This window comes from Bos indicus, chromosome 2 (assembly GCF_029378745.1).
Source record: "Bos indicus isolate NIAB-ARS_2022 breed Sahiwal x Tharparkar chromosome 2, NIAB-ARS_B.indTharparkar_mat_pri_1.0, whole genome shotgun sequence".
Taxonomy (NCBI): domain Eukaryota; kingdom Metazoa; phylum Chordata; class Mammalia; order Artiodactyla; family Bovidae; genus Bos; species Bos indicus.
The window spans coordinates 125,229,285-125,256,698 of record NC_091761.1 but is presented as its reverse complement, the minus strand read 5'-3'; the positions used below and the strand labels follow the sequence as shown (position 1 = coordinate 125,256,698).

Sequence of the window (27,414 nt, the reverse complement as noted above, 5' to 3'; positions counted from 1 at the left end):
GGCTTCCCTAGAAATGGAGTGTGAAGGCTGGGATCTGATAGGGGAATAGAGGTGATCCTGCATGAACATGGGGAGGAGCTTTCCCAGCAGGTGCAAAAGGCCTGGGGAAGCAAGGGGTATTTCAGGATTGATGGAGAGCAAGCGCTTCGAAGTGGCTGAAGGGGGAGTTCTGGAAAGGGAGGGCAAGAGATGCGGTTGCAGAGTTGTCAGGGCCCAGAAGAGCTGGGTCATTGGGAGCTCAGACTTCACCCCAAGGGCCATGGGGATAGTTGCTCCACAGCAGGTGGAATCTTCCTGAACCAGGGATCAAAACCATGTCCCCTGAATTGGCAAGTGGATTCTTACTCGACCACCAGAGAAGTCCAGAAGGCAGCATTTAAAGGGCAGATGGCAGGACGGTGCTGAGGAAGAGGTGAGGCTGGAGGCAGTGGCAGAGACTGAAGACCAGCGGCAAGACTGAAGGCACCTGGGTCGAGGTGGCAGCTGCAGAGAGGGGGCGGAGTCCTGGGAGAAGGAAGACCCCTGGCCTGGGCACCCCGCCGTTCAGAGGTGCCATTCACTGCGGAGGGGGGGCGTGGAGGAACGGGTTTTGGGAAGGCGCTGAGTGTGAGGACCTTCAGGGGAACATCAGGGGAGATGTCAGGTGGGCTGTACATATACCTGGAGCTCAAGGTCGGACTGGAGATTCAGGCTCAGAAGACGGCCACAGTGGGAATGAAGCCTTGGCGGAGATTTCTGAAGACTTCTGCCTGAGCAGCTGCAGCCCCAGGGGCTCAGGGCAGGAAGGGTGTCAGGAAAGGTGGAAGGAGACCCACCACCCCTTTTCCACTCTCTCTGGCGTCTCTAGGTCTCACTTTGTTCCCTGGAGCCCCCTGGCCCCCATGCCTGGAATCACTTGCTAGGACAGAAGAATCCTCTCTCCTAATAATTCACCACCCCTGGCTTGTTCAGAAGGAAGTGGAAGAGGCTCTGTGTTGCACACAGCGCACACGCTCTGGAACCAAAGCCCCACCTGGGGGCAGAGATGGCAGCCTGGACCGCCCTGGGACTCAAGCCCTCATTATTCTGGGACAGTTCAGAAGTGGGGCCACATCAGGGGTCAACCAGAGGCAGTCTGGGCACAATGGCACCATCAGCAGCTCCCAGACAGCAGGGCTGGGAAGCAAGTCTGGCACAGGCTGGCACACTCCCTTCCCACCCCCAACGGCCCCAGCCCCCTGCCCCTGAGACTCTGACTAGAGCTGGAGGCAATCCTGTTCAGATGGGAAGGCTTAACCCAGGCTCCCTGGGCTCCGTCCCGCTTCCTTCTGCCTCCCCCTGCCGCCTGCCAACCAGCAGGGCAGGGCTTCCCTCCTGCCTCCTTGGAGCACCAGCATCTGCAGCCCCCTGAGTGTCCCTCCCTGCCTAACAAGCCATGTCCCACACCTCTTCTGTGATCTCCTTAAAATACAGTTCACAGCACATCACTCCTCATTCCGTTGTCCCTCAAGCAGGGACTTGTCCCCAAAGCTTTTGGATCAGAAGCCAAACTCTCCTGGGCCTCCCAGGCTGCCACTTGACACTTTTTTTTTTATTGTCAGTTCTCAGTGTGCATCCTCCTTCGTGCCCTCCCACTTCATTTCCCACTCACCCTTGGCTCACATCACTTCCTCTGAATGACCTTCCTTGGTCCCCAGGTTGCTGGAGGAAGGTCAGCTTGAATAAACCTCACTGGGTTTTTTCTACCAGGGTTTCTGGAAGGCAGAGTCTGGGTCTGTGGTGTTGACCACAGTTTCCCAGTAAACCCACAGTGGGCCAGCCAATAGGGATGGCATTGAACTGAAATGTATCATGAAGCGCTTCCACCTTCTCCTCTCCCGAGATCCTTGGGTCCTGCCCCACTAGATCGGGTCAGCAGGCGGTGTTACCCTCCATCCCAGCAACAAGCGGCAGCTGAATCCAGAAACTGCCACCCCTTCAGTGCCGCCCGGAGAGTCTCGGCCGTGAACCTTGTGACCTGGCAGAGTGTTGGGAGGAGACACCAGCAACTGAAGTTGCGTTTCATCAAAGTTCCCAGTCCCTTAGGGGAAGTAAGGGTAATGAGATAGATCGAGAGCTTCTGTGGGAGAGCTCCAGATGGCCCCTAGGAAAGGGAACTTGCTCGGGGTGTCCTGCCTGAAACAGCAAGCAGCGGAAGGGCTGCTGGATTCTGGGACCCTGGTTCCGTCCCTTCCTAGCAGCAGACCTTGGGCACACTCTTCACCTTTCCCCTGCAAAACAGAAAGCACCAGATAACCCCATCTCGGGTATGGTGAGCTGAGTGAAGCCATGCACCAAGAGCCTTTTGCACAGCGCCTGGTGCATGGGAAGCCAAGTTCTTCCCAGGCCTTCCCATCACCTTCTTGCGTGTGAAAATTCAAGTGTGTGCCACGTCCTGGCCGAGGATGGCTGAGCCAGACCCAGCAGAGGGGACAGAGGACATCAGGGCAGATGTGCTGACTAGGGGCTGTGGGAGAGGGCCCCGGGGCTGAAGCAGACCAGAAAGTCCTAATAGGAGGAAGCAGGGGGACCTGTGGCCTCCTTCAACACCTTGTCATTGCATCTGGGAAAACTGAGGCTGAGAGGTGGCAGGAATTGCTGTCAGAGTGTTGCCTGGAGCCAAGGTTGGTACTGCAGTTCTCCTGAACCTACCACGCTGAATGTAGGCTTTGAGGGCACATGCTTTAGACACAGACAATTATTTAGCTCAAGATCACAAGGAAGGACTTTCCTGGTGGTCCAGTGGCTAAGGATCCATCTGCTAATGCAGGAGACACGGGTTTGATCCCTGATCCGTGAAGATTCCACATGCTGCAGAGCAACTAAGCCCATTTGTCCACGCCTGCTGAAGCCCATGTACCCCAGAGCCTGTGCTCGCCAAGAGAAGCCACCGCAATGAGAAGCCCACACACCACAATGAAGCCCGCATACCACAGCCGGCTCACTGGCACTAGAGAAAGCCCAGAGCAGCAACAAAGACCCAGCAGGGCCCAAAATAAACAAATAAAGCAAAGGTCACAAGAAAGGTTGTGACAAGCCAGGGACTCAGGGCTGCCAACTCCCTGGGACCCTTCTCTCTACCCCAAGGAGGTCAGGGAGTGAGGGTAGATCCCACCTTCTAGCATTTTCCCATCATCTGTTCAACAAACACCAGGTTCTGTGAAAATAGGAGAAAGAGAGACACAGCCAGCTCTCAGGGAGCATATAGCCAACTAAGGAAGAGATGCTGAGAAATCACAAGCAAATATTAGAGTATGACTGTAAAGGGGGCTGTGGAGAAGGGGTTCGTGGAACTGTGCAGGGGTGTAGCTAGGGAGGACGCTCCATCTGTGGGATCAGGAAGGTCTTTTGAGGATGTGATGCTTAAGTTGAAACTCAGAATAAAAAAGGTCATTGTGAGATAATAATTATATATCGATATTGATATCCACCCCTGGCTCCTGGCACAGAGTTCCTATAAGCTTGTTATTTCCTGACTGAGCACTAGAAGCATCTTTCATTTTATTGTAGTCACTTGTGGGGGGGTGGGGCTGGGATCCTGGCTGGGGGCTGGTCACCAGGAAGACCAACCATGACTATAAGCTTGGAATTTTCACACACACACACACACACACACACCGCATGCCAACTTCTCCAGGGGAGAGGGCTTGAGATGGAGGTTAGTAATTAATTATGTCCACATAAAGATCCCCAGAGTATGGGTTTTGGGGAGCTCTAGACGAGCCAACACATCCATGTTGTGGGAGGGAGGCACACCCCCGTGCCACAGGGCAGAGGTTCCCATGCTCGAGACCTTTCCAGACCTCACACTATGTGTCTCTTCATCCGGTTGTTCATCTGTATCCTTTGTCATAACCTTTAATAAACTGCTAAAGGTAAGTAAGTGCTTCCCTGAGTTCTGTGAGCCACTCTAACAAATTGATCGAACCCTAGGAGGGGGTCATTGGAACTGTTGATGTATAGACGGCTGGTCAGACTAGCCTCTGAAGTGTGTGGAGAGGGGCAGTCTTATGGGACTGAGCCCTTAACCTGTAGAATCTGATTATATCTCTGGGGTGATTGTGTCAGAATGCAGTTGAATTCTAGGGCATAATTCTAGTTGGTATCACAGAGAATTACTTGGCATGGAGGAAATTCCCTGGGAAGATAGGGGTTTTCCTGACACAGTTACCCAGGCATGAGGGTGGAGTGTATTCCAGGCAGAGGGAATGGCATATGCAAAGTCCTGTGGTGGGAGGAAGTGCTCCAAGGTTGTCTTTTCAAGACAGTGGATTGAAGGCATCTTCTTCCTCTTTTCTTCTTGAAAATCACCCTGCCCCGTCACACACACACACACACACACACGCACGCACGCACGCACACGCACGCGCGCACACACACACACATGCACGCACACTGAGGAGAGCAAGAAATAAGAACTCCATTTTCTAAGAAGATATTTCTGACCTCAAACTAAAATACTGTAGAAAACAACCAAATACTCTAGATTCCAGTACGGTTAAATAATGGTTATTAGACAATTTTTTTTTCTTCTCTCCCTCTAGAACTTGGCCTCCTCAACCCTTCTCTTTCTCACTGCATTAACTAACAAAATTCCAGTGCCTGGCCCTAAGAATGAAAATCTCAACTTCTGTAAAAATAAGCCTCAGAAAGATGGGGAGGACCTGTCTTTTCTCCCCTGAAGCTGTAGGAACAGAAATACTTACTATACTCCATCATAAAAATGAATTTAAGGATCAGACATGATAGAGGTGAAAGCAAGAAATTTCATGAGCATGTCCAACTTGTTTTCCTGTCCAATGTCTTAGAAAGATTGAAGGCAGGAGGAGAAGGGGAGGACAGAGGATGAGATGGTTGGATGGCATCACCGACTCGATGGACATAAGTTTGAGCAAGCTCCTGAAGTTGGTGATGGACAGGGAAGCCTGGCGTGCTGTGGTCCATGGGGTCGCAAAGATTCGGACACGACTGAGCGACTGAACTGAACTGTAGAGACTGTGGGGCTATGCATGAGAAATTAGTTAGCTCTGTTAATGCACATCAATCCTGGGAAGGGTTCTTCTCACAGTTTTGAGAGACAGCCAGGATTCAGATTGTTCAACATTGTATTCAAGTAACTTTTAAATTTCAGACTTAAGACTGGGATGGCAACTGGCTACTTTAACGGATCATTTGAGCTGGGATGATCACTGAAAGCCTAAGATCATGGCATCTGGTTCCATCACTTCATGGGAAATAGATGGGGAAACAGTGGAAACAGTGGCTGACTTTATTTCTTGGGCTCCAAAATCACTGCAGATGGTGATTGCAGCCATGAAATTAAAAGATGCTTACTCCTTGGAAGGAAAGTTATGACCAACCTAGATAGCATATCCAAAAGCAGAGACATTACTTTGCCAACAAAGGTCTGTCTAGTCAAGGCTATGGTTTTCCCAGAGGTCACATATGGATATGAGAGTTGGACTGTGAAGAAAGCTGAGTGCCGAAGAAGTGATGCTTTTGAACTGTGGTGTTGGAGAAGATGTGTGAGAGTCCCAAGGAGATCCAACCAGTCCATTCTAAAGGAGATCAGTCCTGGGTATTCATTGGAAGGACTGATAGTGAAGCTGAAACTCCAGTACTTTGGCCATCTCATGCGAAGAGTTGACTCATTGGAAAAGACCCTGATGCTGGGAGGGATTAGGGGCAGGAGGAGAAGGGGACAACAGAGGATGAGATGGCTGGATGGCATCACCGACTTGATGGACATGAGTTTGAGTAAACTCTGGGAGTTGGTGATGGACAGGGAGGACTGGTGTGCTGCAATTCATGGGGTCGCAAAGAGTCAGACACGACTGAGCAACTGAACTGAACTGAACTGGACTGAATCACTGAAAGGGAATAGGGTGCTATGGTCTTTCCCCACCAGGTCCTCTGCCTGCCTTTTGTCTGTGGACAACTTGTTCAAAGAATAAGTTTAGGCTCCCAGCGGTGCCGCGGGGACGGCAAGAGCCAGAGCTGGAGCCGGAGCTCGCTGTGGGGCGGCGGGAGCCGAGGCCTGGGCTCAGGGATCCACAGCCTGCACCTCTGTGCCCCCCTCAGCCTGCAGCGCAGCCCTCTGCCCACAGGACGGACGGCGTGTCTGGGGACTTGGGCTCCGGGGACAACGCCCTGCCCACTGGGGCTCTTTTCGTGGCGTTGGGTGCAGAAGTGATGGTGCTCAGTCACCACTGGGCGTGACTGCTGCTCATCCAGGTGGGTCATGAGACGAGGCCCCCCACCACTGGGACCAATGTGCTGGGGAGGAAGGTCCTCTACCTCGCATGCCAAGCACATCGTGCGAGTGGACAGAAAGACAGGGCTGCTCCTAGCCTGAGCCCCCAGGCTGACATCCAATGCCCTCTCCACAGTGACCCAGGGCAGCAGGAAGAAGGTACCAGATGAGATCCAGCAGGTTTCCAACAAGGATGACATGAAGACGTCTCTGAAGAAGGTGCTGAAGGAGACCTCCTACGCGATGATGATGCCATGGGTGGTCGCACATGCTGGCCCTCCCCCTGCAAGTCGTCTCGGCACGCTGCATAGTCCAGTTTGTGGGATGGGAGGCCAAGTCCAGTGGTGTGCTGACCTCCACTGGGAAGATTTTTAAAGAAGAGGGCCTGCTGGGATTCTTTATATGCTTAAACCCCCACCTCCTGGGAGATTTTCTTGTGGGGCTGTAACCTGCTGGCCCACTTCATCAGTGCCTACCTAGTGGATGACAGCGTGAGTGATGCCCTGGGGGGGTGGCTGGGGAACGACCAGAATCTAGGTTCCCAGTTCAGCCAGGCGCTGGCCATCTGGGCTGACACCAAATTTCTGATGGGGATTGCAGTGAGCCTGCTGACCTCCTCCTTCCTGCTGGTTGGTGATTTCTTGGCCAGGAAGGACTGCGGGCTGCAGGCTGGGCTCCCTCCTTGGTCCCCAGTATTCAAATCTTGGATCCACCTCTGGAAGTACCTGAGTGTGCAGGGCCAGCTCTTCCAAGGCTCCAGCCTGCTTTTCCACTGGGTGTCATCAGGAGCGTGGTTTGCCCTGGGGTAAGCTGAATCACCTAAAAAAGCAAAACCACGCTGTCTCACCTTGGCCACCGCAGGTGAGGTCTGATCATCTTGGGGCACCTGTCAGACGACCACCCCAGAATCACCTACAGGTGCTCTAGCATGGCTGGGCGTGTTTCCATATTTCCCATGCGTCTGTCCAGAAGCAGGGACTGGGTAGGGGTGAGGCTGTGTCCAGTGGACTGGGCACTCTTAGACCCAGGGAAGGTGGGGTGGAGCTGGGGAATGGGGGCAGATTTCCCCCATTACTCTTACTCTGCAGATTTCCCGAGTCTGCCTCGTGCAGGGGCCAGAGACAGGCTTGTGGAGGCCCACGTTGCATGGGCAGAGGCTCATGAGTTCAGGTCCCACCCCCAACTCACACCTTTCAAGTCACCCCTGCTCTCATCGTGCAGCTCAGCTGGGAGCTTCGCCCTCTTGCTTTGTAAATAGGATGTGAGCCCCTTTCACCAGGGCCATCATGTCCAGGCCTTGGCTAGGAGCCTATCTTTGTTTTTCTCAACACTACTTGTCTGAGAAGACAGCACATTCTAAATGGGAAATCGTATGACTGCTCAGAATGTATCCCCCCTCACCCCCAGCCAATCCTGGTCAAGGTCAAGGTTGGGTGATGCCCCACGGTGATGCCTCACATGCAGGATATGGTTATCTGTGCAATCGTGAACTCTCAGATGTTAGGCAGACCCATGTCTCTAGTCATATCCAGTTTAAAGTACCTAATAAGATCTGACCCTTTCTCCCACAAATAAATGCGTTGGTGGTGATTTGGGAAAAAAAAAAGAAAAAATTCAATCAGAGAAATGAGAACATGTGAAAAACAAAGGAGACCAAACAGTAATAATGTATCATTAAGCATAGTCAAGAATCTTTAGTTCCTGCTCAGTGGCTATACATAATATTCAGTTCCTGCTCAGTGGCTATATGTAATATTCTGAGTCATATCCTGTGAGCTGTCTTATAGATGCTGAAACCCCAGGTGGAGAAGTTAACTACATGATGACCAGAATGCACCACTTGACCACATGAGCGGCCACAATTCCGAGAATGGCCTCAAAGAAAGGGAAACAAACCAACCCTGGACCTGAAGATTAACTGTCCCTAAAACAATCAAGATGACACTGGTCAGACCACTGATGACCGATATGAAGGTGACTGTCAGAGCTGACTGTGCTGTTTCTGCAGGTAGCCCCTTCCTTCTATCTATAAAGTACTCTTGCCTGGAAAATCCCATGGATGGAGGAGCCTGGTAGGCCACAGTCCACGGGGTTGCAAAGAGTCCGACACGACTGAATGACTTCACTTATACTTCTGTCTATAAACCTCCTGCCACTGGCTGCCAGTGGTGAGGAGTCAGCCTTTGAATAGACTTCTGCCCCTCACCCCCGGCCCCAGTTGCCAGCATCTTAAATACAGCAAACTTACCTTTCCGCCAACTCAGCTTGTTTATCGGCTTTTGAGCAGTGAGCAGCCAGATCCCGCACTCTTTCGGTACCATGATAATTGTCATGTTATAACAGTATGACTGTTAGCATAACTGACACCATCTTGGGCCCATTCAGCTTCTCCTGTCCTTCCTTCCACTGACCCTAGCCAGGAATGTACTGTGTGGCGCATCACTTCTCTGTCATCAAGGGATTTGTAGTAATAGATGCTGTTTAATAATTGTTAGGCTTATGTGGTTCTATGCTCTGTTAGTCTCCAAACAGTGATGAAGACCTTTGCTGACTATTCCTGGTACCCATGAGACTAGCTACCCACTTATAAACCTTGACTTGGGTTTATACATGGGTAACTTTTAAAAAAAGTTCCTGTTTCCAAGCGTCTACCCCACCCCCTAGGTTAACCATAAGGCTATCCCCAGTGGGTCCTCGGTAGTGAATACTGCAGCTGGAAATGTTTCTATTTCATTGTCTGTCCCCACCCTGTGAGGAAGAGACCCTAGAAAAAACCGATCCACCAATTATATGAAGCAGCCTGCCTTGTTTTTTTGATCTCAGGATGCCTGATTCTCAGGGACTTCCCTGGAGGTCCAGTGGTTAGGACTCGACACTTTCAATGCCATAGCCCTGGGTTTGACTCCTGGTCGGGGAGCTAAGATTCTGCAAGCCTTGAGGCAGGGCCAAAAAAAAAAAAAAAAGATACTTCTCAGTTTGGTTTTTGTTACCTCCTGTAGCCAACAATTGGCAAACCAGCTAGGAGACTGAAAATGACACAGAAATGGGCAAAGGGGTAGTGTAGGGGGCTGGGGTGAGGGAGCCTGTTGTTGGTGGGGGAATCCCAGGCTGGCAAGCTACTCCCACACAGGGTGACCTGGTGAGGTTTGTGGAATGCTTCCAGGCCAGTGAGTGAGCACAGGGTGCCAGGAAAATGCCAGAGGGCTTACTAGGAGTATTAACCCAAGCGGTGGGAAAGCAAAAGTGGAAAAAAGAAAGTGAGCTAGCTATCAGCTTTGCATGGCCTTTACTGTGGGCCCTGAGGATTAGCACAGAAGAGGCACTGCAGCTCAGCAGGGTACGAGAGACGACAAAAGAGGTTCGGGCTTTAGAGAGGGACATCCAGACACCTCGCTGCTTCCCCACCTCAGACGTTTTGCCAAAGAAAATACAACAGGAGAAGCACACAGAAGTGAAAGAGAGAACTGGAACCCCAAGAGGTGGGATTCTTGGGATAAACACTCATCAGAAGATGAGGACATAATTATATAGGAAGGAGACCCGAAAATGACCTCTGATTCAAACTAAAACCCAAGCGGGAGTTCCCTGATGGTCTACTGCTTAGGATTCAGCATTTTCACTGAGTTCAATCCCTGGTTGGGGAAAGGAGACCCCACAAGCTGTGACGTGTGGCTGAAAAATAAAGACCACTTCATGGCGAATAGAAGGGAGAAAAATGGAAACAGTGGCAGATTTTATTTTTCTGAACTCCAAAATCATTGCAGATGGTGACTGCAGCCATGAAATTAAAAGATGCTTGTTTCTTGGAAGGAAAGCTATGGCAAACCTAGAGAGCGAATTTAAAAGCAGAGACATCATTTTGCCTACAAAGGTCCATCTAGTCAAAGCTATGGTTTTTCCAGTAGTCATGTATGGATGTGAGAGCTGGGCCATCAAGAAGACTGAGCACTGAAGAACTGATGCGTTCGAACTGTGGTGCTGGAGAAGACTCTTGAGGGTCCTTTGGACAGCAAGGAGATCAAACCAGTCAATCCTAAAGGAAATCAGCCCTGAATATTCATTGGAAGGGCTGAAACTGAAGCTGAAGCTCCAATACTTTGGCCACCTGATGCGAAGAACTGACTCATTGGAAAAGACCCTGATTCTGGGAAAGATTGAGGGCAGGAGGAGAAAGGGGCGACTGAGGATAAAATGTTTGGATGGCATCACTGACTCAATGGACATGAGTTTGAGCAAACTCCAGAAGATGGTGAAGGACAGGCAAGCCCGGCGTGCTGCAGGCCCTTGGGTCACAGAGAGTCGGACATGACTGAGCGACTGAACGACAGCAGTGCAGGCTGCCCTCTGGCAACGTTCGTGTGCAGCTGGGCTGGGAGAAAGCCAGGGTTGCCTCGCCAACTGGATTGAAGGGGTACCTGCAGGTATACACCTGGCTTGGCCAAATGAGGGGGATGTGTAACCTTCACCTTTACGATGGGTCTGTATGGAAGACACACAGGAAATAGTGAGGGGGTTGGAAGTGAAATGTGCCATCTGTGCTCCTAATTTCCAAGTTATCTACAGCAAGCACGAAGGATCGTATCCTGCAGTCCGCTCCAGGAACTTGGTACTGGACCGTGGCTTCAGGTTTGGCCCCATGGTTAATCAACACATTCAGATGATGGCAGCTGTGACAGCTGATCTGAGTGAATCTGAAAAGGTCTGACATAAGGGAAGTAGGTGGGTAGATAAAGCCAAAGAGAAAAAACCAAAAAGTGAGGCAACTAAGAAAGAGGCCCAACTAGAATTTCTCGCAAACAATTATGACAATATCTAGTATGGTAAGTGAGCAGGATGCTATGGGGCCTTCCCAGGACAGAACCCCAGCATGCACTTCCCCCGCCTCTTGTTTGTAGAAAAACTTTAGCCTCCTATGCTTTCCCAAGTTCCAAAGGATATATTTACTCAGGAAAGTTGAGAAAATGCAGGAACAAAGGAAAAGAGTCAAGCAAGACAAAATAATAATCGTTTATCCATAAAACAAAGTCAACGGCCTTTAGCTCCTCCTTTAGGGCTAGAGATAATATCCTGAGCCCCGTCTTTTGAGCTGTTTTGCAAATACTGAAAGCCCACAGGGTGGAAGAAGTTCTGTATGTTGCCCATAAGCACGTAGACCCCAGATCAGTTGGAACCAGAAAGCTGATGTTAACTCTTGATTACCTTACCACCAACCAGTCAGAAGAATGTCCATGCGCTGATCACACACCTCAAAACCCTCTCCCTCACCCGGTCTTTAAAAACCTTTCCTTAATAGCCGTTGGGGAGTTTGGGTCTCTTGAGCATCAGCTGCCCTGGATTTCTTGCTTGGCACCCTGCAGTAAACACTGCACTTGCCTTTACCACATCCTGGTGTCAGAAGACTGGCTTTACTGCCCTTGGGCAAGTGGACCCAAGTTTGGTTCAATAACTGTATTAGCTGGGACCCTCTAAGGATAATATGGATAAACACCCTAATTCAGTCCTTTTCGCCCTATGAGAAGCATTACCCAAACAAAACTAGCTTACCCCCCTAATAGCATGAGTAAAAGGGGAAGAAGCACACCCCTGTGTCCCATTGCTGTGGGAACATGAAGAACAGGGGTGGGTACCCCAACTTCTAGACATCGGTGTGGGGTCAAGCTTGGTCCTTGGTGCCGGCTATAGGAGGCAAGTGGAGGCCCCCTGTTGAACTATTTCTTTATCCTCCATCAATAAACAGACTATTCTGGCTTTAGCTGATACTGGTGTTGAATGTACCCTGATTCATGGGAATCCATCCAAGTTCCAAAGGGAAATTCGAACCACTGATGGACATGAAGGCCAAACAGTGAAACAAACGCACTCGTATTTACAGAGCAGAAGGCTGCCTCCCTGTCCCTTTCTGGTTTCTACTTCGTCCATACCCAATAAGGTGCATGTGGGTGACCTACAGAGCCTGGGCCTTGCAACCACCATGGGTGAGTTCCGTTTACAGATGCCAGCGATCAAGCTAAAGGGGACCCTATAATACTGCCTGTCCTTTGGAGAGTGGTGAATAAAACAATATCGCCTACCTGGGGGACAGGGAGAACAGGCCACCATCAAGGAATTAGAGAAGCTGGGGGTTATAAGGGGCTTCCCAGGTGGTGCTAGTGGTAGAGAATCCGTCTGCCAATGCAGGCGATGTAAGAGATGCGAGTTTGATACTTGGGTTGGGAAGATCCCCTGGAGTAGGAAATGGCAACCTGTTCCAGCATTCTTGCCTGGGAAATCCCATGGACAGAGGAGCCTGGAGGGCTACAGTCCATGGAGCCACAAAAGAGTCAGACATGACTGAAGTGACTTAGCACGCCTGCTGCAGGAAGGGGGACCCCTACCAGGGCCCGAAACTGGGCTCTTGTCTAACACTCGGAAATGACTTGTCTGAGGAGACACGTGCTGACAAGGTAAGAGATTTTATTGGGAAAGGGCACCCAAGTGGAGAGCAGCAGAGTAAGGGAACCCAGGAGAAGAGCTCTGCCTCATGGCTCATGGCTCGCAGTCTCGGGTTTTATGTGATGGGATTAGTTTCTGGGTTGTCTTTAGCCAGTCATCCTGACTCAGAGTCCTTCCTGGTGGTGCACGCCTTGTTCAGCCAAGATGGATGCCAGAGAGAAGGATTCTGGGAGGTGGTGGTGTCTCCTCTTGACCTTTCCCGAACACTTGCAGTTGGCGGTGGCTTATTAGGTCCGTGTTCCTTACCAGGGCCTCCTGTCATAAAACAGCTCATGCAAATGGTTGCTATGGTGCCTGGCCAGGGTGGGCAGTTTCAGTCAGTGTGCTTCCCCTAACACGCCTGCACACAGGCTTTATAAGACTGGCACAAAGCCCGTTCAGTAGCCCCACGTGGCTGGATGAAAAACCAAACAGCACCTGGTCCATGACGGAGACTACAGAGACTTTAACAGCTAACACCCCACCTCTGTGTGAGAGTTCCAAACACAGCCAGAGTCTTGGATACGATCTTGTCTCTCAAGACATAATGTTGTGTCTTGGATTCTTCTAATGCCTTTCTCAGCTTACCCTTAGACAGGGAGTCCTGGAACCAATGTGCCTTCCCATGGGAAGGGAGACAATGGGCTTTTACTGTCCTGACTCCTGGTTATCAGCACAGTCCTGCTATATGGGATGGTGGCCCAGGACTTTCTCCCTCTTTTGTTCTCTGTTATTACACTGGTGATATCATGATAACCTGTGATGACTTGCTGTCTTTCCCAAGCCACTGCATCTTTTCAGGAACATTTAAAATCTTGAAGATGAGAAGTAAACGCTGACAAGTAAACGCAAAGACCGGGACAGTGGGTCAAGTTCTTGGGTGTTCTCTGGTCTGGTGAGACCAAAGGGATGCCTGAGACTGTCTTTGATAAAAACACAGGCGTATCCACATCCTGTAATGTAAGAGTTACCAGCCTTTATAGGGCTGAGGGGGCCTTTTTTTCCTCCATCCCCACTTGCCCAGATATTAAGACCCTATATGCTTTAGTTAAAAAGTGACAATCTGGGACTGGAATATCCCACAACAAGAGCCTTTTTAAAAGACCAAATGGGTTGTCAAACACGTCCAAGGACAGAGCATGTTAATGCTGAACACAAGGAGTGAATTGGACATAAGTGTACATCTGGAAGGCTTTGAATGGGAACTGTTTGACAGCAACAAAATGGGAAAAGAGCCCTGCCGGGATTCTGGTCTCAGTTACAGAAAGGGGCAGAGAACTGGTCTCAGTTCAGCTCAGTTCACTCGCTCAGTCGTATCTGACTCTTTGTGACCCCATGAACTGCAGCACGCCAGAAGTGCTATCGCCAACTCCTGGAGCTTGCTCAAACTCATGTCCATTGTGTCAGAGATGCCTCGGTGATGCCCACAGAACTGGTCTAGTCCTATAGAAAAACAATCCATAGCAGTGTTAACTAAAAGATACGGTCCCAACCTGAAAGTGGAGAGTCATTTTATCTGGTGGGAATGTTTAGGACTCTGAACCCGGGAGACAGCATCTTGGTAGCTCTCAGTAGCTCAGTAGCTCTGAGACAGCATCTCAGTAGCTCTGCTCCAAGGAGGTGGGGGCTGGAGGGTGGGGAGGCAGGCTATATACAAATTTGCAACAAAGGGAGCAGGCAGTCTGAACAACAAAGATCAGGTATCAAGTTAAAGAATTTGGTATTCTATGTATGGGAAGATGCAAGTCTCTGGGCTCACTGAATTCATTCCTCATTCCTTCATATGCACCTCAGCTATCTGGGGCCAATCCTGTTTCCTTGTTCATCTAAAGGAATGGCAGATGGCTGCTTCTTGCATTCCCCCAGCTCCCCAGCCGTCACCGTAGGGAGTGGCAGCATCTGCTGGTTGGCAGAAATTGCTGATGGCTGTGTCATTTCTTACAGATATGGCGACCCCATGGATTGTAGCCTGCCAGGCTCCTCTGTCCGTGGAATTCTCCAGGCCAGAATACTGGAGTGGGTAGCCGTTCCCTTCTCCAGGGGATCTTCCCAACTCAGGGATCGAACCCAGGTGTCCTGCATTGCGGGTGGATTCCTTACCAACTGAGCCACCAGGGAAGCCCCGATATGGCAGGAGGTATTTTCAATTCATAGCAGTTTCCCTAGCTTTACAACAAACCGAGGATCTGACCGCCAGCTTACCCTTCAGCTTACTGACTCCTCTGCCTGTGGGCTGATGGATTAAGGACCTGCTTTCAAAACCTAAGTGTGCCCGTGCACAGCTGAGTACTTTACACAAGTGCATTCATACCTTCAACAGAGAAGCACCTTTTACACCGATCCTCTCTCTCAGGTGTTTCGGTTTCATTAGGCCCAGTGGCCACCAGAGCCGCTCTGCCGCTCCTCTGCGGCGCCCTCTGTAAAGCACAGGTATGAGAAGGTGTGGAACGCCCCCTGCTCGTGCATGGCACATGGAAGGCAGCTGTAGGGGCAACCCACCTCCATACTGGACAACTCGTTTGGATTCTGACGTCATCTGGTTCGGGAAGGGAGTAGACAAAGCAGTCGGTGGGCAGAACTCAAGGTGGTGACTACTCACCAGTCCAGTGCCCCTCAACCTTGCCACGGGCAATTAGGCTGTGTGGAAAGGCTTGACAATGTGGATGTCTCAGTGGCATCGAGATAACTGGAAAACATTCAATAAACCTCTGCAGGGGTTGAATTATGGGCTGGTATTTGGACTGCCTGCAGGCAACCAGGTGTCAATGTGCCCGTGTGGCTCATTTCAGCCCATTCACCCTTCACTCTACCTGGCAGCCATGTAGCTGGTGCATTAACCAGATCAAGAGCCCTATTACTGGAGGAATTATAGACCCCCTCTGATGTGGCAGAATGGCTCCACTCAAAGGAAAAAGGCTCTGTTTATCCTCAAATATATGGATTCCCAAGCTGTAGATCATTTGAGGTGCTGACCCTTGAGACATCCCAGCAGGTAACATCAGATGCTCTGACCATCTGGTTCCCAGATGGCGAGTGGATTACATAGGGTTTTAGTGGGTGTTGGAAGGGTATCCACGTGCTTTAAACCTGTACCCATACTGCCACTGGATCAGTGGAGACCTTTGCCAGTAAGAGCCAATCGGGCCATTACAATCAAAGGACTGTCAAAATTGGAAGTTAAGATAAGGAACGCTGGCCCATATTGATGGTGATCAAGGAACTCATTTCAGTGGACATGAAATACAAGAGTGGGCAGAAGCCTGACGAAGTTTTTGGACTTTACATTTTCTTTACAATCCCACTACAACTAGACTGGTTAATTGGATTTTTTTTTAAGTATTTATTTATTTGGCTGCACAGAGTCTTAGCCGTGATATATGGGATCTAGCTGCCGCAGGTGGGATCTAGTTCCCTGACCAGGGATGGAACCCAGCCCCCTGCATCGTGAGTGCAGTCTGAGTCACTGGGACAGCAGGGAAGTCCCTATCTTGCTCGTGCTCAGTCCTGCCTGACTCTTTGTGATCCCCCTGGACTGTAGCCCGCCAGGCTCCTCTGTCCATGGGATTTCCCAGGCAAGAATACTGAAGTGGGTTGCCCCTAACTAAATGCTAAAAGCCACCTTAACAGGCGTATCTTCGACAGCACATTGCAAGGTTGATCCCCTTGGATCTGACAATCTGCATGTGAACAGCTTGGACAACCAGGGCGCTGAGAAAGCAGGTACAAAAGGGATGTCTTTGCCTGTCCACTGGGAGGAAGGTCTTGTTTTTGTTTGTTTGCTTTGCAGCTGCTCCTGGACTTCCCGCCTGGTGTTACTTAGTTCACTGGTATTTAAATTGGTCTCACCTCCTGGGTGACTTTTATCCTAAGCCCTTGGGTGATGGGACTTGTCTTGGTATTGCCTTCATTCTGAGATTTTATACGGGAATGGGCCCCACACAGACCCAGATCATCTCTTCTGAAAAATAGCCCAGGAGTTGAAGTGGGGTTAGCCATGCGGGTTCCCACTGAGGCCCCTGTGTAATTTCAGTTTACCTACTGAAGACATTAAAGGACAAAACATGTGGCATCATGGCACCATGGCGAAAAATGCCGAAACCAGGGGTGGTCTTAGCCGGCAGAGATCAAATGGCTACAGTGAGTGAGGATCTGCCTTATCTTCTTCCCTTATGGAATCTGTTTCACCACCGGGTGTTTGCCTCATGATCTTCCTGACTCCAGCTACGGGAAATGTCTCCCTTCCCTGGCCCCCCAAACATGGAAGTCCACAGTAGTTTTGCCTGCTGGGTCTGCAACCTGTTGCTCTCCAGAGCCCAGAGGAAGTTGTGGACAGTGCATCTGTTCATCCGAACCTAATGGGGATAATGACTTGGGTTGGTGACCCCAAATCCCCTTGGTGATCTGATTCCTATTGATGAAAGTTCTATGTTTGATCATCAGATCAGATCAGATCAGATCAGTCACTCAGTCGTGTCTGATTCTTTGAGACCCCATGAATCGAAGCATGCCAGGCCTCCCTGTCCATCACCAACTCCCGGAGTTCACTCAGACTCACGTCCATTGAGTCAGTGATGCCATCCAGCCATCTCATCCTCTGTCGTCCCCTTCTCCTCTTGCCCCCAATCCCTCCCAGCATCAGAGTCTTTTCCAATGAGTCAACTGTTCACATGAGGTGGCCAAAGTACTGGAGTTTCAGCTTTAACATCATTCCCTCCAAAGAAATCCCAGGGCTGATCTCCTTCAGAATGGACTGGTTGGCTCTCCTTGCAGTCCAAGGGACTCTCAAGAGTCTTCTCCAACACCACAGTTCAAAAGCATCAATTCTTCGGCGCTCAGCCTTCTTCACAGTCCAACTCTCACATCCATACATGACCACAGGAAAAACCATAGCCTTGACTAGACGGACCTTTGTTGGCAAAGTAATGTCTCTGCTTTTGGATATGCTATCTAGGTTGGTCATAACTTTCCTTCCAAGGAGTAAGCGTCTTTTAATTTCATGGCTGCAGTCACCATCTGCAGTGATTTTGGAGCCCAGAAAAATAAAGTCTGACACTGTTTCCACTGTTTCCCCATCTATTTCCCATGAAGTGATGGGACCAGATGCCATGATCTTCGTTTTCTGAATGTTGAGCTTTAAGCCAACTTTTTCACTCTCCACTTTCACTTTCATCAAGAGCCTTTTTAGTTCCTCTTCACTTTCTGCCATAAGAATGGTGTCATCTGCATATTTGAGGTTATTGATATATCTCCTGGCAATCTTGATTCCAGCTTGTGTTTCTTCCAGTCCAGCATTTCTCATGATGTACTCTGCATATAAGTTAAATAAGTAGGGTGACAATATACAGCCTTGACGTACTCCTTTTCCTATTTGGAACCAGTCTGTTGTTCCATGTCCAGTTCTAACTGTTGCTTCCTGACCTGCATAGGGGTTTCTCAAGAGGCAGATCAGGTAGTCTGGTATTCCCATCTCTTTCAGAATTCTCCACAGTTTATTGTGATTCACACAGTCAAAGGCTTTGGCATAGTCAGTAAAGCAGAAATAGATGTTTTTCTGGAACTCTTTTGCTTTTTCCATGATCCAGCAGATGTTGGCAATTTGATCTCTGGTTCCTCTTCCTTTTCTAAAACCAGCTTGAACATCAGGAAGTTCACGCTTCACATATTGCTGAAGCCTGGCTTGGAGAATTTTGAGCATTACTTTACTAGCGTGTGAGATGTGTGCAATTGTGCAGTAGTTTAAGCATTCTTTGGCATTGCCTTTCTTTGGGATTAGAATGCAAACTGACCTTTTCCAGTCCTGTGGCCACTGCTGAGTTTTCCAAATTTGCTAGCATATTGAGTGCAGCACTTTCACAGCATCATCTTTCAGGATTTGGAATAGCTCAACTGGAATTCTATCACCTCCACTAGCTTTGTTCGTAGTGATGCTTTAAGGCCCACTTGACTTCACATTCCAGGATGTCTGGCTCTAAGTCAGTGATCACACCATCGTGATTATCTGGGTCGTGAAGATCTTTTTTGTACAGTTCTTCTGTGTATTCTTGCCATCTCTTCTTAATATCTTCTGCTTCTGTTAGGTCCATACCATTTCTGTCCTTTATCGAGCCCATCTTTGCATGAAATGTTCCTTTGGTATCTCTGATTTTCTTGAAGAGATCTCTAATCTTTCCCATTCTGTTGTTTTCCTCTATTTCTTTGCATTGATTGCTGAAGAAGGCTTTCTTATCTCTTCTTGCTATTCTTTGGAACTCTGCATTCAGATGTTTATATCTTTCCTTTTCTCCTTTGCTTTTCACTTCTCTTCTTTTCACAGCTATTTGTAAGGCCTCCTCAGACAGCCATTTTGCTTTTTTGCATTTCTTTTCCATGGGGATGGTCTTGATCCCTGTCTCCTGTACAATGTCACGAACCTCATTCCATAGTTCATCAGGCACTCTATCTATCAGATCTAGGCCCTTAAATCTATTTCTCACTTCCACTGTATAATCATAAGGGATTTGATTTAGGTCATACCCGAATGGTCTAGTGGTTTTCCGTACTTCCTTCAATTTCAGTCTGAATTTGGCAATAAGGAGTTCATGGTCTGAGCCACAGTCAGCTCCTGGTCTTGTTTTTGCTGAATGTATAGAGCTTCTCCATCTTTGGCTGCAAAGAATATAATCAATCTGATTTCGGTGTTGACCATCTGGTGATGTCCATGTGTAGAGTCTTCTCTTGTGTTGTTGGAAGAGGGTGTTTGCTATGACCAGTGCATTTTCTTGGCAAAACTCTATTAGTCTTTGCCCTGCTTCATTCCGTATTCCAAGGCCAAATTTGCCTGTTACTCCAGGTGTTTCTTGACTTCCTACTTTTGGATTCCAGTACCCTATAATGAAAAGGACATCTTTTTGGGGTGTTAGTTCTAAAAGGTCTTGTAGGTCTTACTTTTGCACTATTACAGCTGAGCGTATATACTGAGGATCAGGCCTAGTCCAAGGTGGCTTGTCTGCCATCCTGGACCCATTTAATTCTAATCAGTTTACATTGTGTCTTCAGGCTATGACATTCTTTCAAAGGGTGTGCTCTGCCCCCTTTCCTCCTGTTTCGGATGGGCTACTGACCTCAGCAGTCCATGTTCAGCTCCTAAGTACCCGAAACCATCCCATACGCTAAGCTCCGGGAATCTAGGAATCATTTGACCAGTTTTGCACCAGGACAACTAGCATATTGTTTGGAGTCACTATTGTAGTTCAGTTGCTCAGTCGTGTCTGACTCTGCAACCCCGTGGACTGCAGCATGCCAGGCTTTCCTGTCCATCACCATCTCCCAGAGATTGCTCAAAGTCATGTCCATTGAGTCAGTGATGTCATCCAACCATCTCTTCCTCTGTTGTCCCCTTCTCCTGCCTTCAATCTTTCCCAGCATCAGGGTCTTTTCCAATGAGTCAGTTCTTCACGTCGGGTGGCCAAAGTATTGGAGCTTCAGCATCAGTCCTTCCAATGAATATTCAGGATTGAATTCCTTTAGATTGACTTGTTTGATCTTCTTGCAGTCCAAGATCCTCTGCAGAAGGAAATGGCAACCCACTCCAGTATCCTTGCCTGAAAAACTTCAAGGACAGAAGAGCCTGGCAGCCTATAGTCATGGGGTCACAAAGAATCGAACATGACTGAGCGACTGGCCACACACACCCAGAGGTACCATGACAGTTCCAAGACCAACCATCAAGATCAAAAAGTGGGAGGTGGCCCAATTCTTAGAAATTTCTACCCCTTCCCCAAAATACTTGGAATAACCCTCCTACTTATTAGCCTATGAAATTACTCAGCCCAAAAATCTTTTGAATTTTTGGTGCCGGAGAAGACTCTTTTGAGTCCCTTGGACAGCAAGGAGATCAAACCAGTCAATCCTAGAGGAAATCAACCCTGAATGTTCGTTGGAAGGACTGATCCTGAAGCTGAAGCTCCAATACTTTAGCTACCTGATGTGAAGAAACGATTCATTGGAAAAGACCCTGATGCTGGGAAAGATTGAGGGCCGGAGGGGAAGAGGGAGACAAAGGATGAGATGGTTGGATGGCATCACCAACTCAATGGGCATGAGTTTGAGTAAGCTCTGGGAGATGGTGAAGGACAGGGAAGTCTGGCATGCTGCAGTCCATGGGGCAGGTTGCAAAGAGTCAGACACGACTTAGCAACTGAACAACAAAAAGCTAGCCACACCACATTTTGAGGCCAAACTTGCCTTCTGCAATGGCCCACACTCTGTGCAATATGTTTCTCCCAAGCCCTCTCTTGCCCTCTGAGCTGGCCCGCACTCTGTCTGTGGAGTGTGTTTCTCTCTAAATAAATCCACCTCTTACCTATTACTTTTTCTTTCACTGAATTCTTTCTGCAATGAGACACCAGGAACCTGAGCTTCATTAGGTCCTGAAAGCAGGTCTATGATCTCAGTTGGAAGACTGTGGGTTTTGGCTGGGTTTGAGTCCTGGCACATGGGCTCAAGTCCTAGTGAGAAGTAAATAGTTTCACATGTGCGTAGAAAGGACCAACCATGTCCAAACAAATCACAGACATAGGTGGCTTCCTAATGAAGTCTGCAGGTGACCCATAGGCATGAAATACTGAACAGATAGGAAAAGAAGCAGCTTCCTACAGGGGGCCACTTTATGACACCCACACAAGGGATCTGGATATGTGGAGCCTATTTGTGGCTTATCTGCCCTGTGGGAGAATGATGTAATGCACCTTGGGGTTTCCTTCCCTCTCGGGCCATGTGTATATACACATGTTCTTACTGGAAGTTCCCCATAATTTCCTACTATGAAGTCCAGGTGGCAGGTCCATCATAGTATGTCATGCTGGGAATGGCCAAATCTATTTTCCTTCCCCAATACACAGGTGTAAATGCCATTCTGGTAATCCAGGCATAAGCACAGTTCCCCACATCAGCTTTGAATAACCCCCTCCAGAGCATCTGTTTATTAAACCAGGAAACTGTTCGAAAGAGAAAAGGGGTGATGCAAACCATACAGTTTTAGACGTTTGACAGCTGGGCAGGGAGGAGCTTGTGCCTTTACTGGGCAGCAATGCTGTCCATTTATATAATTTCATCTGAATCCAACATAACTGATTCACTTTCTCATATGAAAACAGTCATTAATCAAAGTTTCCTTTGCTGATGCTTTTACTCACTGGCTTACTTCTCTCCTGAGTAAATGGGGAACCGTATGTCCTTAGTATGTTTTTATGTTTAGTAGGAATCCTTTGTTCTTGCTGCCAATGAGAAACGAAAGACACCTTCCAAGATCTGACCCTAGTGTGGCTGCTGTAGAACAATGATGGATAAAGCTGGATGGCCATCAAGACATTATCAAGATGTCAGGATTGGAGTCTATGGCTTCTGGCATAACTGACACCATCTTGTGCCCATTCAGCTCCTGCTGTCTTTCCACTGACCCTACTCAGGACTGGACGGTGCAGTAAATAACTTCTCTGTCATCAAGAGGTTTGTAGTAATAGATACTGTTTAACAATCCTTAGCCTCATTATAGATAGATCCTGTTTAATGACCAGGTAGCCTCTATGGTCTATTAGTCTCCAAACACTAATGAGGGCCGTCCATGATGTATTCCCAGTGCCCACCAGACCAGTTGCCCATTCATAAATCTTGATCTGGGAATGCACTTCCTGTTTCCAAGCACCTACCCCCACCCCTTAGGTTAACTATTAAATTGCCCAGTGTCCCCTCAGTGGTGCAGAGTGCAGCTTCTGTGCTTCTGGATCATTGCCCACCAGATCCCACCCTGTGAGTAAGTTACTCTCTAATAAACTGATCTATTTATGGAGCTGCTTGCCTCGATTTTCAGTCTCCAGAGACTGCCTCAGTTTGGTGGGAACTTTTCATTTCCTCCATCCTCCAACAGTCATCTCTTAATTACTTCTAAGGTTTTTTCTCTGGAAGAGTGAGTCAAAGCAGAAGACAATTTTTTGACACCTCCCTCTCTTCCTCCTGATATGTAATATCCATGAAATAAGAACAGAATGAATTAAAAGCAGAATTTTAAAGAAGCATTACCAAAGCAAACTTGCGCTGTGTGCAATAAAGCCAATCTACTGATGCTGGGTTATGGGGAAGGAAAGCACAACGTTTATTGCAGGGCACCGAGCAAGGAGGCCAAGGGGTTAGGGCTCAAAAAGCCCAAACGTCCTGATGACTTTCAGGGAAAAAGTTTTACAGACAGGGGAGGGGGGTTGTGGGGTATATGATTAGCATGTGGACTTTCTCTTGATTGGTCAGTGATGAGAAAATCAGGAGTCAACATCAACATTCTGGTTCCAGCCTTTTGGGGATCTATGTGCTTGTGGACATCATACAATTAACTTTTTCCAATAATGAATGTTTCAGTATTTGAAAAACAGCTCAAAGAATATGGCTCAGCATATTATCCCTAGCCCTTGAGGAGTAACTAAATGTCCTTGAGTTTGCTTAATGGTTAAACTATTACTATTTTGTCTTGCTTGACTATTCTCCTTTGTTTCTCCATTTTCTCACTTCTCTGATTAAATTTATCCTTTGGAACTCGAGGAAGGCCTAGGAGGATAAAGCTTTTCCACAAACAAGTGGTAGGTGGAGGACTTGGGTAGGGTGTTTTCTGTCTCAAGAAGGCACCATAAGGTCCTTCCTGAAAATTAAAAATATATAAAAGCATAAAAATTTAAAAAGTGGTGGAATGGTTAGAAGATGAAGTCTATGAAATCTGGAAAGTAGCAAAGAAGCTCAAGGAGATGAGAACTGGCCCAGAAGCTATAGTATATGACTAAAAGTCACTCCCAAAGGAGCAAAAGAAAAAAACAGACAACAACAAAAAATCAAAACAAGGAAGTTTCTAGGACTGAGAATGAGAGTCTCTGTATTAACGAGAGTCTCTGTATTAACGAGATTCACAAGTGCCCAGAAGCAAGAAGGAAAGCCCTGCAGAGGGTTGAGCCCATGAAAAATCAGAGCACCAGGGACAGAGAAGGCTCTCAACCTTCAGACGCAAGGGGTCTGGGATGAGAGTGGCCCGGGACTCCCAACAGCAAACATGTTTCTCCGAGACTACGGAGCCATGTTCCAAGGTTGAGGGAATACTGAATACAACCTGGACCTCAAAGTCAGGCAGATTGTTTCTGAAGAATAAACAACGTTGTACATTAGATTTAGGCTTAGAAACAGTCTGAGATAACTTTTTGTTTTTTATGAAGTAACTTTTTAAAAAAGATCATAATAAAACACATATAACAAAATTTACCATTAAGGGCATATTCAGGAGTGTTAAGTATATTCACATTGGACCTCCCTGGTGGTCCAGTGGTTAGGAATCTGCCTGCCAACGCAGGGGACATGGGTTTGATCCTGGGGTTGTGAAAATTCCACGTGCTGCAGGTCAACTAAGCCCACGTGCCGCAACCTCTGAGCCCTTGAGCTGTAACGACTGAGTCCATGCGCCGCAACGAGTGAGCCCATGAGCCGAAACGAGTGAGCCCATGAGCTGTAACGACTGAGCCCTTGCCCTGCAACTGCTGAAGCCCGCATGCCCTAGAGCCTGTGCTCCACAAGAGACACCACCGTAGTGAAAAGCCTGCAAGCCCCTGCTCTTGGCAACTAGAGAAAACCTGTGCGCAGCAATGAAGACCCAGTGCAGCTAAAGAGAAACATTTAATTTTTTAAAATGTATGTTCATGTTGTTGTAATACCAATCTCCAGAAATTTTTCATCTTACGAAACTGAAACTTGATCCCCACTAAGTAATAACTCTTAATTTTTCCTCTCTCCAGGCCCTGGCAACCACCCGTCTACTCTGCATCTCTATGGTTTTGTCTACTCTAGATACCTTGGTTTGGTTTTAGTTGCTAAGTCGTGTCCGACTCTTGTGACTCCGTGGACTGTAGCCCGCCACGCTCCTCTGTCCATGGGATTCTCCAGACAAGAATACTGGAGTGGGTTGGCGTTTCCTTCTCCAGGGGATTTTCCCGACACAGGAATTGAACCCGAGTCTCCTGCATTGCAGGCAGATGATTTACTGACTGATCTATGAGGGAAGCCCCTAGAAATCTTACGTAAGTGGAATCACATGATATTTGTCCTTTCGTCACTGGCTTATTTCACTGAGTATAATATCCTCAGGGTTCATCCATGTTGTAGCACATGTCGGATTACCCTTCCTTTTTAGACTTAATAATATTCCATTTTACATACACACCACGTTTTGTTTATTCATCGGTTGCTGGACACGGATTTTTCGACGTTCTGGATATGGTGAATAATACTACTATAAACAGGTGGGTATTTGAATTTCTGTCTGAGTCTCTGCTTTCTGTTCTTTTGGGTTATACCTAGAAGTATTATTGCTGGATTACATGATAACTGTATTTTTAGTATTTTGAGATAGAGAACTTCTTTTTATCTTTGCTGAGAGGAGACTGCAGACCCAGCTGTTTCCCCAAACCCAGAAACTACACAGAGGTTTTTGTGGTGTTTGAAGCCCAAAGCCTGACTCCTGCTCCCAGAACTGAGCCCATTTCCTTCCCTCTGCTTGCTAGCCACGCAGGCACTGCAGTCCCTTCTGGGACAGAAGTAGATGCCACAGAGAGCAGGGAGTTTCGGCTTCTATCCCCTCCCAGCTAGGACGTGCAGGGGAAATGCTCTTGGGCTCACACCCACTTCCCCAGGCCCAAGGCCCCTGCTTCTACTTTCTCTGTTCCCGTTCTGCTCCACCCCAGCTTCTCCTTTTGGAACCTAACCTGTTCCGAGGCCTAAAAAGGCCTCCTCAGCTGCCGCCCCTACTGATCTGGGTCCTGGGACCCCCACTATCCCCACCCCCAGGGCCAATATCCCCCATGCCTTCCCCAAGGTCCTGGGACTTGAAGAGGGCTTGCAGCTAACTTTCGGAGCTGCACACAAGATGGAGCAGCAGAATCAGACCTTCGAAACTTCACCACCAGACATGGCTCCTCCTCGACGCACACCTCTCACGACCATCAGGGCTTGTGCTTGAGGAGGAAGTCCACAGGAGCCCGGGGAAGGCTTCAGGCTGCAGGACAGAAGCCTTCTAACCTAGCAACCAGTGTGCAGAGGGCTTCCAGCCTCTGCCGGCTGGCTCACCCTTGAGCAGAGGCATCCTCCTGCTCTGTCCACACCGGCCTGGACCCTCCTGATGGCCGGCGTGTTTTCCGTCACCTTGGGCCAGCTCGCCACGCTGGCGGCCATTGAAGCAGACAGCTGGACCCAGCATGTCCAGCACTGCCTCAGCATGCCCTTCCCTTCCTGGAAAGGACCACCCCGCCCCCTTGAATGTGGCCCGATAACCCCAGGCCACAGGACATCACATGCCAGAGTAGATGGTGCAAACGCAGCAGCAAGGGCCCCGGTCACCCCAAATCACTCTGACCAGCGGTGGCCCACAGCAGGCCGTCACCTTCGGACTCCAAAAACCTGACAGAGAGGCCATGGAGAAAACTCCGCCCTGGGTCCTAGCAGGCACCCTCCTTGAGGGCTCCTTCCCACAGCACCTCCCCAGCCTCTCTGTGAGCCTGGGCTTCCCCCTCCACAACCCACCCAGCTCTTGAGGGACTAGGGGAGGTCCAGGCGGGTGTTCCCATCTGGAAAGGGCTCAGATGATGGCAACCACAGGCCTGGCTTCAAATTCCAGATCCTCCATTTGCATATTGTGTAACAGCAAAGAACAGTTTTCCAGTCAGAATCTCATTTTCAAAAATAGAAAGCAGGAGGTTGGGAGAAGGAAATAAGAGCTGAGGTCTCTGAGAAATGTCTCAGATACAAGAGGCCCTTGGGAAACGAGAGTGATAACAGCAAGCACTTGGCAGGCGCCCATTTGCCTGTGTTCCACCTTCATTTTCACCAATGCTCCCATTGCCAGTCCCCACTGTACAGAAGGGACTGACTCCGAGAGGTTAGGAACTTGCCCAAGATCACACAGCTAAGCGATGGAGCTAGGATTCAAGCCCAGCTGTATCTCCAAAGCCTATTTTTTTATTCACCGACCTCTCCTGCAATCCTAGGCAAGACTGGGCTGTGCAGAAATCTGTCAGACTTACGTTATGTGGTCCCCTGAACCAACAGCGGAGAGATGAACTGCTGTTTTCGGGACTTCTCTGGGGGTTTAGTAGCTGAGACTCTGTGCTCCAAATGCAGGGGACCCAGGTTCAATCCCTGGTTAGGGAACTAGATCCCATATGCTGCAATTAAGACCCAGTGCTGTCAAATAGAAAAATAAATAATAAAATAAGTAAACATATATATTAAAAAAAAAAGAATTGCCATTTTCTGTGGCCTGCTGAAGGAGCAGCAGAGCTGGGCTAAAATCCAAGCATCTCCCCTTTTTCATTGCCCGGTCTTAGGCCAGTCCTTTCACTTTTTTGAACCTCAGCTTGCTCATCTGTAAAGTGGGACTGTGTTTTGTCTCGCTTACTAGTTTTGTCTTGTTTATGAATAGGGAGGATTAACTGAGTGAACCGTTGTATAGGGCCTGCCCGGAATAGGGGCTCAGCGAACACCCTTGATGGTGTTTCTGGAAACATGTGGAAATGTCCCCTCCATCCCATCTCCTCTGCTTAGCAGAGCCTCCTCCTGGGTCTGGAGCCCTCTTGGGTGCCTCAGCTCTTGAAAACGTCTCTCTCCTTCATTGCCTT

At 48.7% G+C, this 27,414-nt stretch overlaps 1 pseudogene; it reads left to right on the top strand.

Moving 5' to 3' along the window:
• The first annotated feature begins 130 nt into the window (after window positions 1–130).
• LOC109576057 (mitochondrial carrier homolog 1-like) lies at window positions 131–26,201 on the top strand (annotated as a pseudogene).
• The last annotated feature ends 1,213 nt before the right edge of the window (window positions 26,202–27,414 follow it).